At 39.8% G+C, this 16,921-nt stretch overlaps 1 pseudogene; it reads right to left on the minus strand.

The window, feature by feature from the left end:
* Positions 1-5,903: 5,903 nt before the first annotated feature.
* LOC108697984 lies at positions 5,904-7,025 on the minus strand (annotated as a pseudogene).
* Between the last annotated feature and the right edge of the window lie 9,896 nt (positions 7,026-16,921).

Raw genomic sequence — 16,921 nt, forward strand, 5'->3', positions numbered from 1 at the left:
ATAAGTTAAAAACAAATTGGGGCCCCAAAAAAAAATTTGGAGAAAAAAATTTTTTTTTGAAAAAAAAAAAAATGGTGGCAGGGGCCCCCTTACAAGTTAAAAACAAATTGGGGCCCCAAAAAAAATTTAAAAAAAAAATAATTTTTTTTGAAAAAAAACTGGTGGCAGGGGCCCCCTTACAAGTTAAAAAAATTTGGGGCCACCAAAAAGAAAATTAATTTTTTTTTAAAAAAAAAAAACCCAAAAAAAAACAATGGTGGCAAGGGGCCCCTTACGAGTTAAAAAAAAAATTGGGGGCCCCAAAAACAAAAGTTTTAAAAAAAAGATTGGTGGCAGGGGCCTATAGAATATTAAAATAATACATTGGTGGCCAGGGGATTAAAAAAAAAAAAAACACAAACTGGTGTTCAGTAGAATTGAACTCATGGCTTCAGTACTTCAACTTCGCCTCCTTTCGTGACTTCGGGTCTTTTCACCGCTTCAGGACTTCGGCTTCGGCTGTTTTCGTGACTTCGGATCTTTGCGCTGCTTCAGGACTTCGGCTTCGGCTGTTTTCGTGACTTCGGGTCTTTTCGGCGCTTCGTGACTTCGGCTTTTTCCGTGACTTCGGGTCTTTTCGTCGCATCGGCTTCGGCTTTTCGGCACTTCCGCATTCGGCACTGAAGAGGCAAGTCGTACGGCTCGGGCGCTCGTAAGGGGGGCCCGGATCTTCAAAAAAATGCAGCGCTGCCGGGCCCCCCTTCATGCCCGGGCCCGGTACGCTTGTCCCCCCTGTCCCCCCCTGATGGCGGCCCTGGTTACTATAGACACCATCTCTCCCTACTATACCTGCTATCCCACAGTCACACTCCCTTCCCAGAGACTATTATCCCACTGTTACTATAGGTACCATCTCTCCCTACTATACCTGCTATCCCACAGTCACACTCCCTTCCCAGAGACTATTATCCCACTGTTACTATAGACACCATCTCTCCCTACTATTCCTGCTATCCCACAGTCACACTCCCTTCCCAGAGACTATTATCCCACTGTTACTATAGGCATCATCTCTCCCTACTATACCTGCTATCCCACAGTCACACTCCCTTTCCAGAGGCCATTGCACTGTATTTTGTACAGCATACAGGGATAATAAATGAAAAACTGAAGTTACAGCTGTGAACAATGAAAGAGCTGCAGTTTGTCTTCACCTTACATGACTGTGAAGCTCATACCATACATTTATGTTCTGAGAAAAACATGTTTGGTTTTGCTATTAAAGAAAAAATGTGGATTCAGCTAAATACATTAAGGATTTTCTCCAGAGCAAAGCTGCAATATTACAGTAATTCAGTGTTGATACAGTTGAATAGAATGTTGCCAATACAGTTTTTAAGAGGGGTTCATGTATAAGAAGGATTTTGCTTGGTTTCCAGCGGAAGTTCAGTAAACAGAGGGCAGATATCAGAGACCTTACTTACTTGTTAAAGTTAGCAGGAGTTGCCGTATTGAATCCTCTGCCAGGGTTAAATAATATTTCATTATTAGTGTTCAGTGGAAGATTGATGCAGCAGGCAAGAAAAATAAGGGAATGCATGTTAACAGAATAGCTCTTAACCATGCTTCCATTGATTTGATAAGTAAAGTGCCCTTTAAAGGGTAAAACATTCTAAATTTAAAAAAAAAAAATATATATATATATATATATATATATACAGTATGTACTTACATTTCCCCTGTTGTACTGTACAAACAGAAGAGGACAAAGATGTATTTCTGTTCCTTCTTTCAGTGATGGTGTCCTCTCCTGTGGCTACAAACCCACTGCTGTAAATATAGAGACTGTATAGATATATATTATGGTGCATGCTTCTGAATGCAGAGCTTTAGACCCTCCTGTAGCCCCACCTTTTTTTCTGGGCCCCCTCAGAGGGCAGACCCACATTTTTTCAAACGATTATATGCTGATTTAATTTTTATTTCCTGTCCGTTTGTCTTCAGTGTCATACAGATAGTTTCTGTGATTTCCAAACCCCAGTGTAAAGCAAACAGGACAGGGCTGATCAATGCCACATACCTTTCAGTGGGTTTTATTTTGGAGCATATACAGTTCTAAGCATTGTCTCTCCAAATCATTTTACTTTCACAAAGTACCATTTATAAATCTCCCAGCTCGACTCATTAACAAGTCCGTTACTTGACTCAAGCACTTGAAGCCGTCTCCCATTTGAATAAAACAAGGTCTAACAGCAACAAATCTCACTATACGTACTGCAGTAAGTGCAGGATGGGGCATTGGGGTAGCAATGCTCATGACTTATAGCTCTTCTGCATTACTGTAATTATTATTCAAGCAAATAAGCAACAGCAAGTATTGGTGAGAAGTGTTGTAGACCTTTGAGGGGAACTGAGCAACTACTGTTTATGATCAGGGGAAAGTTCTGTAGGATATAGAAGAATAGTGGGTGAGAAGGACCAGAAACCATTCACCATCTGTTGGATTCTTCCAAGACTTTTGATGATGATGATGATGATCTTTGAGGCCCTAGAACAAAAAATGTGCTTAAATGGATTGTTTAGGTTTAAGTTTAAACCTTCCTCTTCTGCGTTTTTTTTCCAGCTTTCAAATGGGGGTCACTGACCCCAGCAGTCAATATGTTATTATTCTGTGATGCTACAGTTTTATTGTTTCTTGTTACTTTTTATTGCTTGTCTACTATTCAGACCATTTCCTATTCATCTTCCAATCTCTTATGCAGAGCCCTGGCTGGTTGCTAGGGTCAATTGGACCAAACATCTGCTGAAATTTCAAACTGGAGAGCTGCTGAACAAAAAAGCTAAATAATCATAAAACATATAAAGGAAGACCAATTGCACATTGTTAAAAAGTTAAAGGTGAACTGCCTTTTAAATATTAAATGTATAGAATAGAAATGTCACTTTTAGAGATTTTATAATACTCTGTTACTTACTGGACATTTTGTTTATACTTAAATTAACGCTCGCTTTGTGGCATCTGGGCTATAGAGCCTTTCACATAAGATAAATATATTTACATTGGTTAAATACTGGGATTTGAGGTAGTATTTCTTTTTAAATACATGACTTTACTGCACTAGCACTAACATATGATTCATTCTGAATTTTATTTGGCTGGAGGCAGAGGAGGCAGAGGCAAAATCAGAAGTTGCAGAACTTCTTGGTGGGCTATAGAATCTGATTTATTTGCTGTAACTCGGTTAAGTGTGAAGACTGAGCTGAAGAAACGTCAATCGTTCATCATCATTCAGACATTCCAGGAAATACAAATGGCAGCCTACATGTGGATTTGTCACAAAACCATCATTTGAAGTAAAAAAAATAAGAATGGGGAATAGGAAAATTGTCTTTATACTGTATATGTTGCCTTCTCAGGAATAATTAAGGAGTCTCTATCGTGCAGAGCTTACTGTGATCTGAGAAGCGGTTGTAGTTACAGTGGATTATATTTCTGTATCATAAGTCAACTTGACTGTAGGTAATGAAATAATCCGTATTCTCCAAGTGCATCTTGTAGACCGAGTCCTGGAGTAAGCTGCGTCCCCTGCTAGTAGACACGTGCCAACCAATGGGATTGCTGGAGTGAAGTCAACTGCCAGAATCTTGGAATCACAAGAGTTGAAGTTGGATTCCAATGTTCAGATTCTTTATTGCTGAAGTGGAAGGAAGAAGAATAGACCATATTTACAGTATTCCAATACATTGCTAATACTATACAGAAACACCAAAAGCAAGTTGTTTGTTTGAACTTACTTTCATAAGGAGAATGATTTCATGAATTTGTAATGTTCATTTTCTCTGTTCATTTGCATTTTAAAACACTGATTGGCTTCTAATGTTCCAATTAATGAAAGGTTGGGTCTGTCCCAGCAAGTGGTTGGGTATATGCCTGTCAATGGTCTAAACATTTCAATCAGTTGCTAGTTGGGTCTATCCTTGTGAATGGCCTTATGTTCTGATCATTTACAGGTTGGGTCTATCTCTGCTAATGGTTATATATATCCATGTGAAAGGTCTAATGTTCCAATCAGTTGCTGGTTGGGTCTATTCTTGTGAATGGCCTTGTGTTCTGATCATTTACAGGTTGGGTCTATCCCTGCTAATGGTTGTATATATCCATTTAATAGGTCTAATGTTCCAATCAGTTACAGGTTGGGTCAAGCCCCTCTAAATTCAAAGCTAAAAAGCAAAAGCTGATTTCCATAGAAGCTTTCAGTGCAGCTGCAGTGTAAGCCATTCTTACATATAATAATACACAAAGGAACGGCTCCACCTGACTTCATTTAGCGCTGTATGGTCTGTGTCCACCAAACTGATTCAGTTATGAAAACAAGTTGAATTCAAAGCCAGAGCAGCACTGCTGTAGTGGGCTATAATGCTTTATACCAGCCCAGGGACACCCCCATTCCCACAAAGTAAGAGTTAAGAAAAAGCTGAACCTTTCTTTCTGATCAAAAGGTGTTGGGACTTAGTAAAACAAATAACCCTACGTTCTTAGGTTTCACTGTGGCGACTGTTTTGGTTTTAGCTGTCATCCCCCTGTGTGGAAACCAGTTCTGGATATATTTGCTACATAGACAGTGTCGGACTGGCCCACCAGGATACCAGGAAAAGTCCTGGTGGGCCCAGGTGTCAGTGGGCCCTCATGCTGCTAAACATTTAGCCTATTTTATGGCCATTCCCTATTTTTATGAGAACAAAGAGGCTAAATAGTTGGAAAAATAGAGTATAGTATGTAAAGAAAAGAGACTAGGAGAATAGAGGTGAGGAGAGGAAGGAAGCAGAGGTAGAGTGGGCCCCTGGTCTAAGATTAATTGGTGGGCCCCTGGTCAAAGTTTTTTGGTGGGCCCCTGGTGTCCCAGTCCAACACTGTATATAGATTTCTAAATCCTGACACTACTTATTAATATAGTATCTGATTTATACTCACTGGAGTACACTAGATGAAAAGGATCCATAGGAGAAGACAGGGCTGCTCTTAGTAGCTGCACAGATAATCCTTTCTTTATCTCTCCAGCTGTGATTTAAATAAACTACCAGTGTCCTTTGAGTTTTGGGCATGCTGGGAGTTGGTTGCCTTCTGGACAGCCCTAATATAAAGCTGTACTGACACCATCTTGCCTTACTATATTCATTATGCCAAATAGAACATAAGGGTGTGGCATACAGTACCCACTACATGCAATTGCTGCTGAGCACGGCCCACTGAGTATGTATTAAAACAACTGTTGTCTTGGCTGGACTGGACAAACTGTACATGGGTTCTCTTTATTTCTTAGCATCAGGGTTTGTTTTTAGATTCTGAAAGTTCCCACTGCTCAAATACATGAAGTTGCAAGGCAATGGGTCACTACTTATCTTGCAGATGTTCTGCAAATGGGATTGGATTTAGATCACTCTTAGGGGGTTATTTAATAAAGTTAGAATGCCAAAAACTCGAAATCTTTAAGTTTTTTTTACTATAAAATCCAATTTTTTAGTTGAAAAAATAACTAGAATGTTACAGGATTTATTATACCCCGAGGATGGAAAAAGTCTAAATCCAAAAATCCAGCATCTCTGACCTGCCAAAGTTATAAATAAGTCAATGGGAGAAGTCAGGGGGAAAATCCATACAATTAGAATTTTCGAATTTTTACAATTTTTTTTTTAAATTTTCCCGCACTGGAATTTTTTTGGAAAATGTATTGATAAATAGGGGGACATAACCTGTGCAGATTTGTTTGGGGTATATTTCAGAAAATAATGACATCAATTTGGATTTTGATAAATAACCCCCTTAGTGAACCATTAGTGAATGTGTCTGTGGATCTGAGAATTTGAGGGACCTTTAATCTTGTTTAAAATAACAAATAATAAAATAACACATCTTACCTGCTTGCTTTATTTTTACAGCTTGAACGAATCACAGGCACCTTTTGCATTGCTCATTGTAATGGTCTCTGTGCACTGCTGGTTCCCACCATATGCTGTCCTTTTCGTTTGGTTCCCAGGAGATGCCATTCCACCCTTAAAGCGATCCAAGTGCACCTCTCTGCCTATTTCTGAGATACTCCTTGTAGTTTCTGGTGAGTAAGGTGTACAGAAAAGGGTTGATGCAACTGTTGCCGTAGGTGAAGCAAGTCACAAGATGATTGATATAAATCTCAGTTTGAACTGAGATTCTCAGAATATTGTGGCTGTAAAGGGGCAACAGCTGCCACAGCCAGAAAGGTAAAAAAAACAGCCCAAAATGCAAGCACAATGACAAATATCATTAGTATGACTCTTTGTTTGGGGGATCTCTGTACTTCCTTATTAAGGAGGCTTTTGGTTTGGGAAATCCAGTAAGCCCTGGCTAGCTTTGTGTACAAGTAACCGATAATGACCCCAGGGGCAAGAATGCTGGTAGCGAACAACACGGTGAGATAAACCTTATACTGATCATCACTCCAAGTTGGTGTACTTAGCTTCCTGATGCTCCCAGACTCCAATGTCCTTTCTTCTTGATGTATCATAAGCATCATGGGTAGAGTCAGAAGAAAGGATAGAACCCAAATTGCACAGGCAAGGCTTTTCCTGTAGCCCCTGGATCTTCTAACAGAGTCAAAAGGTTTTGCTATGGCAATGTATCTCTCTGTGCTCATCACGGTTAATATGAAAATGCTGGCATGCATAGTCAGAAGATCCAAGCTCAAGAGCACCCTGCATCCAACTTCTCCAAAGTACCAGTCTTTCACAAAGCTATTGTGCACAATAAATGGGATGGTAGAGAGATAAAGGAGGTCAACAATGTGGACAAACATGGAGGTAAATGTGGTCATGGAGAAACACATGACCACTAATGTATAAAAGTTGCCTATGACACCACCAACGCACATTAAGGATAAGATGATGCCAATGGCCGATGTTGCAATAAGGTTATCCACGGAGACATCTACCAGTGTTCCTGGGATGGAATCATTGGATACATTTCTAGAGTCACGCTCCAAATAAGCCCCGTGCAATATTTCCATCTTGTTATGCCAAAAGGTCCTACAATCGGTGAAAGGTCTGTAAGACAAGGTCAGTCGGATGGTGTCGTAGAGTCGTGACCATCACTCATAACATCTTAATATACTCTGGAAGCAGAAGATTCAGGAATATGTCACTAAAGTCACGTCTCATATAAACATGTTAATATCAGGGTTATTTTATTACATTGTGTCTGGAATTAAGCTTTAATCTTTTAGAGAGAAACAAATATATGACCAACAGAGAGCAACCAACTCCCTACAGGTCCTATGTCCTATGTCATGCTCTACTTTCATGTAATAATGTGTTTTCAGTCAATTCATCTCATTTAATGAACTATAAGAATCTATTCTCCTACCTTGTCTTCATTATATATGTTTCTATCACTATATTTGAAATATTCACCTTTAGAACGTTTGGATCAACCAGCATCAAACATATTTGTAAAATGCCAAAAAATAAAATGATTCATTTAAAATAAAGCCCCTGCCTTTGTGTGATCTACAATTGTGTTGAATCATAACCTAAAATATGACATATAACAAATATGGTATAAATACAGATTTGCCTTTATTCACGTAATTAAAATGTAACTAAAATATCGCTAAACCTTTTTTATTTTTAATTACTTCATTTTGAACTTCATTCAGTTTTCCTGAGTGAATTGTGTATGTAATATAAAATCATAATAAATCATAATCTAAAACTTTAAACTGAAAAAGATATATCTGTTATCCGGAAACCCATTATCCAGAAAGCTCTGAATTACGGAAATAAACTCCATTATAATAAAATAATCCAGATTTTTAAAAATGATTTATTTTATCTCTGTAATAATAAAACAGAAACTTGTACTTGATCCAAACTAAGATATAATTAATCCTTATTGGAAGCAAAACCAGCCTATTGGGGTTATTTAATGTTTACATGATTTTCTAGTAGACTTAAGGTATGAAGATCCAAATTACAGAAGGACCCATTATCCAGACAACTCCAGGTCCCGAGCATTCTGGATAACAGGTCCCATACCTGTATATATAATTACAGATTTGCCATTGTTAATGTTAATATAATTTACTGAGGTTAAATAAAATATTGCTTCAGAATTTTCCTGTGAATTTTGTAAGTAATATAAAATCATTCTAAATCATAAAATAGAAATATAAAATAGAAATACGTAATATAAATACAGATAAATGTTATTGATTAATGTTAATATCATTAGTTGAGGTTAAATAAAATATTCAGATTTTGCCTTGTTATATTTTAGTGTGAGTTATGTGTATAATGTAAAATTATTCTAAATCATATTCTAGAAATATACATTTTAAAAATACAGTACAGGTATGGGACCTGTTATTCAGAATGCTCAGGACCTGGGGTTTCCAGATAACGGATCTTTCCGTAATTTGGATCTTCATACCTTAAGACTACCAGAAAATCATGTAAACATTAAATAAACCCAATAGGCTGGTTTTGCTTCCAATAAGGATTAATTATATCTTAGTTGGGATCAAGTACAAGCTACGGTTTTATTATTACAGAGAAAAAGGAAATCATTTAAAACATTTTGGGAGACGGCAATTCCGTAATTCGGAGCTTTCTGGATAATGGGTTTTTGGATAACGGATCCCATACCTGTATGTATTTAATAAAAATAGTAATATAAATACAGAGTAGCCTTTATTAACGTTAATATAATTAGCTGAGGTTATATATAATAGAATATGCCTTAAAATCTTGACATTTACTTGTTCATTTTCATGTTCTGCCTACAAAAGCTGTTTTTCTCCAATGTCAGTTATTTCTCAATTTATTTGTTGTCAGTTTCATCCAAATTCTGAACAAAGATTTATTGCTATCAGTCCCAATAAAGCCTTTTGCTGTTAATCAGAAAATACACGGCTTTGATTTTGTCTTTTTTTGTTATATTTATCACAAATTATTTCAAATCCACTGGTTTCTGCTTATCCAGCAAACAAATTCCAGGTAGAAAGGATAATGGTGTTAATTTAGAATGCAGGTGGTGGCCACGTTTCCCAATTCTGAGAGCCGACATACAGACGTTGTACTCACCTTAACATCCGAGCTGAGGGAAGATATGTTGGGCCAATATATAATCTTGCTGTCATGTGAAGTGCCCACCTTGCACCCGCCAGTGGAATTAAGGGGAAGACAGAAAGCTGTGATCATTTTCTTTAACTCCCACCTCCAAGAAAAAAATAGTGAGCCCTGTCTGAGCCACACAGGTTAATAAAAAAAAGCAAAAAACCAAGAATCTCATATCCAGTTTTAGCTCTTGGTTTGAGCTCGGTGCTCAGAAATGAAGGCTGGTCTTTCCAATGGAACCATTTAGGCTAAAAATGATATTAATGAGGATTTTCTTCCAAACCCCATCCCTGCCTCTCACAGATCCTTCTCCCAACCAGCTTCTGTGCCACTGTGAAAACGTATGAGGATCATCTGTCAGGTCTTTTTGTGGCTTGGATGTAAATTCTCAAATGTTAACATTCCATGCACCCTGCTAATATTGGTATGCCAGAGCTCTTTTCCAATTGCTGCTCACTAGTAACTCATCCTTGTCTATACTTCACTGAGGCGGTTATTCATTGCTCCTTGCTTAGTGCACTCCTCAGTCCCATAATACCATTTAATTCTTCTCCTAACTTTTACCCTATCTGCCCTCAACCTCCTCCTGCCCAACTTTCATAAAGAACTGAAAATACTTAATTCCCTTCCCAAGAGACAAAGGTGGCTTCTCTCTGCATCTCAGCTTTCTTTTAATGAATTTATTTCTTTAACATGAAACTAAACCCACTAATTAGTGGGGGGAAAAAACGGTGAGATTGAGAAGCAACGCCAGAGGCAAGAATTCAATCCATTCAGCAAAAAGAAGCTATAACACTTGGGTTTTCAGAAACGCAGAAGAGGTCTAAATTGAGAAGAGAAATGTTGGAATATGTTCCCAAAATTCTGCAAATTGGATGTGTTTCCACGTTGTTTTAAAGGGGTCGTTCACTGTTAGTATGATGTAGAGATATTCTGAGACAATTTGCAATGGTTTTTAATTTTTATTATTTGTGTTTTTTGAGTTATTTAGCTTTTTATTCAGCAGCTCTCCAGTTTACAGTGTCAGCAATCTGGGGTTCAAAGTAGAGTCCTGCGCATGTCCACCCGGACCCACAACCCGCATTCTTACCCGACCCGCAAGTACCTTATCCGCAACCCGCACCCTCGACCCGCTGACCATCAAGAATCAGGATGTGCTGTCATTGTAAACCGGAACTGACTGCGGCCCGACCCACAGAACTGCCGACCCGAGTCTATAACCGCACCCGGAGTAAACCTACGGGTACCCAACCCGCTGCAGGACTCTAGTCCAAAGTACCCTAGCAACCATGCATTGATTTGAATGAGAGACTGGATAATAAATATATATGTATTTATGAGTAATAAAAAGTAGCAACAACAATACATATGCAGCCTTACAGAGCATTTGTTTTTTTAGGTGGGGTCAGTGACCCCCATTTGAAAGCTATAAACAGTCAGAAGAAAAAGACAAAAAATTAAAAAAGCTATTTAAAAAAATAATGGAGACCAATTGAAAAGCTGCTTAGAATTGGCCATTCTATAACATACCAAAAAAAAAAAGTGTGTGTATTTGATCGCTTCGCTTCCTGTATATACTGTAGTTTGCTTTGGCAGTAACTATGAAGTAGGCCTATTGGAACAATAAGGAGCAATGTGAAGAAGATGTAGGAGTTTAGGGAGGTAAATAGTTGACATTATATAAATGCAACCCCCATAGGAAAATAGGGATATTTTTTCCATTGCGTGAGGTGGTAGATCAGAGAGGACAATGAGGATTATGAGCAAAATACCGGTCCAAATCGGGATTCCTTCTTAACCACAGTTTTTTCGGACTGTGTTACCCACTTTAGAGGGTTTAGAAGTGTGGCCCTGGTGCATGTGTTGGGCAAAATGTTCTCCGTATTACAACTTTTTTGGTAGGTAAAAATCTTAAGCTTAGTTTGGTGATTAGGGCATCTCAGCACTATTTGCAGCATAAACAATCAGACAAATTTTTATCATTCATCTGAACCCCTTGTTTTCTACTTTTGCATGGGTTTTTCCACTGACCCCCAACTAGACGATTTGTTTCTGTGTTCCTGTCTGGACAAATCTGGAGTAATGAAGCATACCGAATAAAATGGACTGGGCTAATGCCATGTTTTTGCATTTTGTGCCTTCCTTTCATGCGCCTGGCCGTGGGAAGTCAACTAGGCACCCCCCTTCTGCCCACACCCCAACATGTGTCATTCAAGACAGGCCTGCAAGTCCAAATGCTAAAAACTCGAAATTCGCCAGCTTCGCTCACATCGCAACACTTCGCCTTGCGAAAATTCCCAGGACAACACTAATGCACTAAAATGCGAATTGTATCCAGGGCGCCGAACGATGGTGAAGTTTCGCTAGCATTAATTCGGTAAGCAAAGTGAAATTGTGATTGCGTTGGCTAATTTGCATATGGCGGGAAGTTAAAGTTGAATGGACGTATATGTTGCAGCAAATACATTACACTACACAAGTCCAGGGAATCTTAATAAAATAAAATAAAGTTGTTATATTGCCCTACACATGAGCCCACTGTATAGTTTATGTTCCATATGTAAGGAAATGTAGGGGGGATCTGGGTACCCTAAAAACATTTTACAGCCTATCACTCTGAAAAATTAAAAGTCGCCAGCGTTTTTTTGGGACTTATTTAAAACTAATTTTTGAGGCACTCCTATCTACTCTATTGCACTTCGCCTGGTCTGAGGTGGCGAAGGCAAGTCTGGCGCAAGAGGTAACGTTCAGTAAAATCCGAATCTTAGTGAATTTGCGCAGTTACATCCATTTCGGAACGAAAATATGCCAGGCCTTAGAGTGCGAATTAGCGCTACCGTCTATCTCCTTCGCTAGCGAACTTACGCCTGCGCCTTTAAATCGGCAAAGTCCCAAAATGACGTTACGCTGGTGAATTTTCGCTAACGTTCGCCACTTTGCCCTTAAGTGAATTTCCCCCATAGATGATAGAAATGTGCAAAACTTGCCATTGTCTTCATTGGCTCCAGATTTTTGTTTGTCCTTTGTCATGTCATCCCTCTCCTCATTACACCCAAATAAAGAAATAGCTCCAGAATCCACTGTGCTCTGTATATTCCTTTTCTAGAACAGATTGAAGGTGAGCAGCTGTTTCCTCCTTTCCCAAAACGCAGTCAGTCTCAGTGGGGAGCAGCTTTGTGTGTCTGCTGTTCCATTTAATCTGCAAAACCCATTGCATCATGTCCCTGTACTGAGCTGCAGTGTCTGGACTTGCCTTTCTGCCCTTGACCTGCCCGTGGGGAGCCCTACAATAATGGCCCAGGCTGGTTGGACGTTATACATGGGAAGTTATGGGAAAAGATGGTGGTGTAAAAGCTTTGCATTCTCAGCAGTTGGCAGGATCTGTTCCAGACTTTGTGAAACAATATCAGTGTCATTGCACAATCTAAGGGGCTCTGCCAACGCTGATACACAAATTGTTGTGTGTCTGTCTCTATTCTCCGCAAGCATGCAACACTCCATGTACACATCCACCTTGTCATTCATTGCTCAGGACAATGGACACATCGTTCTCCCCTATCTCTGCCTAACAACATCCCTCTTGGTAAATTAAGCAATAGATTTATTTATCCCCAAAACAGGAAAGTACAATTTTGTAGTGTGGACACAAACCACAGCTTCTCTGCAAATATATACAGGCATGGGATTGGTTCAGGGCCGCCATCACGGGGCCCCGTACAACAAAATGCTCTGGGCCCCCTGGGAGGTTCGGCCAGTGTTGTGCCATATTCACAGCCTTTGGGTGAGACTCAGTTAGAATTAGATGCCTGAGCAGAAACAGAAACCAATTAGATTGTTCCAGAGCGACCCTGAACCAGACACAAAGCGTATTCTGTGTATGATGGGCCCCACTGTTGGTCTTATTGGTTATTCCTGTCAATTGTTTGGTGATGTTATAACTACTCACACCTCCGGCCATTGTAACGTCTGACTCAGCAAAGTTCATGGTGCCATTATATATCCCAAAAGAGCGATTGTAGATGCAACCCAACCAAGGAATAGGTACCACCAACTCTACATCTTGTCTCTGCCTGTCTCCACTTCCTAATAGAATGTTAGCTCTTCAGGACAGAGATCTCATTCCAACTGTGTATTGAAACTCCTAACACCTAAGTATTTATTCTTACTGTCTAATTTAGAATAACAAATTCACAACTAAATCAAATTGAAAGCAGCATGTGGCAAAATGTTTGATTCGGTGGTGTATTTTGGTGTTTTAATAAAAAGTGCAACCAAAGCTGCCCCACTAAGCAACATTCTTGGAAAACCCATGCAGATACGTGAAGAACGTACAAACCCCTATCAGATAGTGCCCAGGCCTCAGGGCTATTGCTGTGTAAACTCGTCCCACCCATTGCTGCAGTTACATACAACTTGGATAAGTGCTCATTCCCACTATTATAGAATAATATGTTATTTCAAGCTTTTTACTGGATGATTCTGTATCCTTCTTTGTATGAAATATGCTGCCCATGGTCATAGAACCTACTGGTTCCAAAGGCAGCAGGGCCCATATAGCAGAGTTTAACTAGCCCAGTAGCAGAGTTTAACTAGCCCAGTAGCAGAGTTTGACTATATTTTTCAAGAACCTTACTTTGATATTGTATCTGTTCTACATAGTAAATGGAGCAGTATTCCTAGTGATTTTAAGAAGAATCCTCTTTTATCGGGATTCTATTTTTGTATGGAAACATTTCTCCTCTCGACATAACAATAGTTATACACAAACTCCTTTTATGCCGGCTAAGCTCTTACTCAAACCCTCAGATTTTCAGAAGTCTGAGTCATGAGAAAATGACCAGTCTTAGTAAAAGATGTATTAGATCCACTCAATGAGACCCTGTTATCTTGGCCAAGACCCAAAAAAGAACATGGGCTTCTTGAATCTGATATTACTACTGAGCTTGTCAATGAGGCCTTTCTCTGTTACATATTAATAGAAACGTTGTTTTGTCTGACCACAGGCTAGCTGAAGATTTGGGAGAGTATTTGGAGATTCCTTCTTCGATTTCTATTAACTCTTTATCTAAAAAATTCTGACACGATTATAGGTCAGACCCACACCCTTTACTCAAAGTTTCCAATAAATGGACTGAGTTCCTATAATGTCAAGGGGCACATGTACTTAGCTCGAGTGAAGGATTAGAAGGATTAGAAGTTTTTTTTTTTTGCTACTTCGACCATCGAATTGGCTACTTCGACCTTCGACTACGACTTCGAAACGTACATAACCCTGTATTCCCTCACTTGCTAAAAAGCCATCCAACCCCTTCCTAAAGCTATCTAATGTATCAGCCTGTACATCCATCATATTGTTACCCCCAATCTGCAACTGTGCCAACGGCAGCCAAAAATACATCATATTGCCCCAAACATCTGTGTACCTGTGCCAGCAGCCACCATATTGCCCCATGTACCTGAGCCAGAAGCAGCCAATCCCTCATATTGCCCCCAATATGTACATTTGCCAGCATCAGCCAAAAAATCCACAACATTGCCTCCATAGTTGTACTCGAGCCAGCAACAGCCAAAGAAATCCACCATATTGCCCCTAATTTGTAACTGTGCCAACAGGAGCCAAAAATCCATCATATTGCCCCATAGCATCTGTTTACCTGTGCAAGTAGCAGCCAAGATTTTGCCAACAAATATGTACCTGTGTCAGCAGCAGAGGGAGGTTGGAAGTGCTTCTGCCTGTAGTACGAATCACAGACAAGAACAGGCAGTTTATAAGATTAAAAATCTATTAAAGGTCAAGCAAACCAAAAAATTCCCCTTAAAAGTGCCCCCTCCCCACCATGATGGCGTCCTAGGCGGGCGCTTAGTCTGCCTACCCCTAGTTCTGGCCCTCGATTAGTGTCTTTAGAAAATAAAATCCTACCTGGTGACTCCAGTGATGTCATCATGAGATTTGCCACTGAAAATCCTGTGAGATTTCGGATTCGAAAGGTTATTAGCAGCCAAGCACAGTTACTAAGTGAGACTGAGATTTATCCAGAATGGTTGTTTATGCTGGAGGTCAGGGCCAAGAGACTTTTTAAAATGTTAGAAATATCTGGTCCCTAATATGTTTCTTGGTTACTATTTTGTACATAAATACTTGTCTAGGGGAGGACCATGGGTTGTTCACTTTTAAATGAACTGTTAGTATGATGTAGAGAGTGTCTGGAAGAATTTTGCAACTGGTTTTTATTTTTTATTATTTGTGGTTTTTGAGTTATTTAGCTTTTTATTCAGCAGCTCTCCAGTTTACAGTTGTGGCAATCCGGTTGCTAGGGTCTAAATTACCCTAGCATCTACGCATTGATATGAACAAGTGACTAGGATATGAATAGGCGATGCCCTAGAAAGATGGTCAATAAAAAGTAGCAATTTTATTGATGGGGAACCCCATTTGAAAGCTGGAAAAAATTCAGAAGAGGAAGGCAAATAATTAAGAAAAAATATAAAAAATAAAAAAGGGCAGTTAAAAAAGTTGATTGGAATTAGACATTCTATAACATACTAAAAGTTAACTTAAAGGTGAACGACCCCTTTATTTTTAATTTCTTATCTTTCTTTTCAAGCCCTGTTTGTCATCAACTCTGAGCTCCAAACTTCTCCATGGTTGCTAGGATAATTAAGCCCTAGTAACCAGATAGCAGTTACAATTCCAAGCTGAAGAACAGCAGAACAAAAATGTAAATATTTCAAAAAACATCTTTAACAGGTTCCGTGTGAATCATATTGTTGCACTTGTGTCACAACTCTAAAGCAATGTTGTGTTTGCTTGGGGGAATAGGAGTTAGTGCAGGTTAATCCTCCCTTTAGCAAATGATGAGGTGCTGCCCCTATGTGGTACTTTTGGGGAACTGTACACCAATGAGCAAATGCACAAATAACTGACAAAGTGTCATTAATGAGACTGTCATTTATCAGGAGTCCCACCTTTCCTATAAGGGGAGAAATATCATCAAGACAGTAAGTCATTTCTACAAATTCAAAGGCAGGGATGCTGTACAATGCATAAAAGTACAATATATATAAATGCATATGAATTATAGCCATGATGAGTCTAAACACGGGCTGTAGGGCAGGGGAGATTTTTCAGTGCTTGTCCGCATGCAATTCTGGGGGCGGCATATCTTGCACCAGGGCCTGTGCTGTTTCCTTTTAAAGAATGGTATATCAGATAATAAATGACTGAAAAAAACAGTCCTGCTTCATTCTGCCTGTCCTTTGATTGAATATGAATATGGCGGGACAAGCTCTAAGTGCACTCAAGGCAATTCCTTGATCAGGGACAAGACCCCAAGTGCATATGCAAAAAATGCAGACCCTAACTAGCAATTCCTAATACCCATGTTTCTACGGAACACATTTTAGGACATCCTGCATTGAAATGCAGTAGTGGAACTAGAGGGGGGCGGGCCCCGCCCCCGCCCCTCCGTACGGTTGCATTTTCAGTGGCGCATGGGCTGCCGGGGGAGCCCTGAGGGGGTGCAGGCCCTGGCCAGCTCGCACCCCCTGCTCCCCCGGTAGTTCCGCCACTGGCAAAATACATCTCCTTCATGCGATGTCCTACTCCTATGCCTTCGGAATGGCGCATCAGTTGCTTTTACCGTCACTCATCGTCCAAATCTGCAGTCACACCTCTGTCCTCTACCAGTAACATAATGAGAGGGGGGCTGGCCCTGGTGCGTGATGCGCAGCCAGGCCCCCTGCCCCCTCCGTACGTGTATTTTCGGCCCGCATTTCAGTGGTGCGGGCTGCTGGGGGG

This window comes from Xenopus laevis, chromosome 7S, assembly GCF_017654675.1.
Source record: "Xenopus laevis strain J_2021 chromosome 7S, Xenopus_laevis_v10.1, whole genome shotgun sequence".
Lineage (NCBI taxonomy): Eukaryota > Metazoa > Chordata > Amphibia > Anura > Pipidae > Xenopus > Xenopus laevis.